The 2,607-nt window shown below is 44.8% G+C and overlaps 1 pseudogene; it reads left to right on the forward strand.

The window, feature by feature from the left end:
* The first annotated feature begins 559 nt into the window (after positions 1-559).
* Positions 560-1,187, forward strand: LOC100589232 (annotated as a pseudogene).
* Positions 1,188-2,607: the final 1,420 nt, after the last annotated feature.

Consider the following 2,607-nt stretch of genomic DNA (forward strand, 5'->3'; position numbering starts at 1 on the left):
TTTATTCTACTCTTATGTCTGCTTGACAGTTTGGTAGGAAACAGACTTCTAAGTTGGAATTAATTTACCCTTGAAATTTTGAAGTCATTGTTCATTGTCCTGTAGCTTCAAACTGAGATTTCAGATACTATTCCAATTCTGATGCTTTCTGTGTGACCTGTTTTTCCCTTAGAAAGACTGTGGGCTGAGAGTGGGGCTCACGCCTGTAATCTCAGCACTTTGGGAGGCCGCCGTGGGAGTGTCACTTGAGTGCAGTTGTTTGAGACCAGCCAGGGCAACACAAGGAGATTCTATCAATACAAATATATATATTTTTAATTAGCCGGGCATGGCAAACGCCATACTAAAAGCCAAAATGGCTACCGTGAGGAGGCCCGCACTGCGTAGCTAGTGAAGGTTGGGGAGCAAGCTTCTGCGGGAAAGAGAGAGGGGGTCTCCAGGAAAAGCCGTTGCGAGGACCATCACACCCCAAGCGGCACAGGTTCCAGTTACAGCCATCCCTTGTCATAAGTCATAACTTTTGAACTATATTTGGAAAAATACTGTCCAGGAAAGAAAAATGATAAAATTTTTCCTCATGGTGAATAAACAAGGGCAGACTCGACTTTTTAAGTACTATGAATATGTGGATATTAATAAGCGTACACTTCTGGAAACAGAAGTCATAAAGAGCTGTCTCTCCTCGATCCAATGAACAACACTCTTTCATTGAATATAAGGATTTTAAGCTGATAGATCGGCAGTATGCAGCTCTCTTCATTGTGGTTGGAGTTAATGACACTGAGAACAAGATGGCTATTTATGAATTCATTCATAACTTTGTGGAAGTTTTAGATGAGTATTTCAGCTGAGTAAGTGAATTAGATATAATGTTTAATTTGGATAAAGTACACATCATTTTGGATGAGATGGTGTTAAATGGCTGCATTGTGGAAACTAACAGGGCAAGAATTTTTGCCCCTCTACTAATTCTTTTTTTTTGTTTGTTTGTTTTTTGAGAAGGAGTCTTGCTCTTTCACCCAGGCTGGAGTGCAGTGGCGCGATCTCGGCTCACTGCAGACTCCACCCCCCGGGGTTCACGCCATTCTCCTGCCTCAGCCTCCCGCGTAGCTGGGACTACAGGCGCCCGCCACCTCACTCGGCTAATTTTTTTTTTTTTAATTCTTGATAAGATGTCAGAAAGCTGAAAGGAAGTCTCTTCCAGACAACATGGATGTATCAGAAATGCGAATACCATGGAATACATCTCAACATCTGTAACCCAGAAGAATCTGGAAGACCACAATTACAAAATGGGGTATCCTTCCAAAGACATTATAAATAGGCATTCTGCACAGTTCCTAAAAAGAAAACAAAACTGTACTTTAAAACATGTACAAAGAAAAAACTTTTTTTAAACTGAGAGCGAAGTTTTACTTTCTAATTGTGAACATATCTTTCCTACTTCTTTAAATTCTGTTGAGCACCTAAGGAACCCTTCTTGGTCTATGCTTCTTTTTGCAAATTGAATTCAGGAATAGCAGGATGGTAGTGGGAAGAAAGTATGGCAGTTTTCTGTCAGCCAATAAAGTTTTAAAATTTAAACACAAGGCATTTTGAGTAACGTTGTTTTCTGAAGGCGTCTTTTGTTTGAGACGGAGTCTAGCTCTGTCACCTGGCGCATTCTCGGCTTGCTGCAGCCTCTGCTTACTGGGTTCGAGCGATTCTCCTGCCTCAGCCTCCCAAGTAGCTGGAACTGCAGGCATGCGCCACCACACCTGGCTAATTTTTGTGTTTTTAGTGGAGATGGGGTTTCACTGTGTTGGCCAGGCTGTTCTTGAACTCCTGGCCTCTGGTGTTCTGCCTGCCTCGGCCTCCCAAGGTGCTGGGATTACAGGCATGAGCCACCACGCCCAGCCAAGAGGTGTTTTGTTTTGGTTTTTTGTTTTTTTTAAGAGAAGCAGGTCTTGCTGTGTTGTCCAGGCTGGACTGCAGTGGCTATTCACAAGCATGATCATGTTGTACTACAACCTTGAACCTTCTGGGCCTAGCTTTAAAAGCTTTGTAATGTGGGGCTGGTGCGGTGGCTCACACCTGTAGCCCCTGCACTTTGGGAGGCTGAAGAGGGAGGATCGCTTGAGGCCAGAAATTCGAGACCAGGCTGAGCAACATAGACCTCGTCTCTACAAAAAGTGCAGGGGTTAGCCAGGTGTGGTGGCGCATGCCTGTGGTCTCGACTGCTTGGGAGTCTGAGGCAGAAGGATTGCTTGAGCCCAGGAGTTCAAGTCTGCAGTGAGCTATGATCGTGTCACTGCACTCCAGCCTGGGTGACAGAGTAAAACCTTGTCTCAAAAATAAAAAAGTCCGAGGATGGTGGCTCAGGCCTGTAATCCCAACACTTTGGGGGGCCACGGCAGGAGGACTGCTTGAGCCCATTAGTTCAAGACCAGCGTGGGCAACACAGCAAGACCATATCTCTACAAAAAATAAATAATTAGCCAGGTGTGGTGGCTCATGCCTGTAGTCCTAGCACTTTGGGAGGCTGAGGTGGGCGGATCACTTGAGGTCAGGAGTTTGAGACCAGCCTGGCCAACATGGTAAAACCTTGTCTCTACTAAAAATACAAAA

The sequence above is a fragment of the Nomascus leucogenys genome, chromosome 3, assembly GCF_006542625.1.
Source record: "Nomascus leucogenys isolate Asia chromosome 3, Asia_NLE_v1, whole genome shotgun sequence".
Lineage (NCBI taxonomy): Eukaryota > Metazoa > Chordata > Mammalia > Primates > Hylobatidae > Nomascus > Nomascus leucogenys.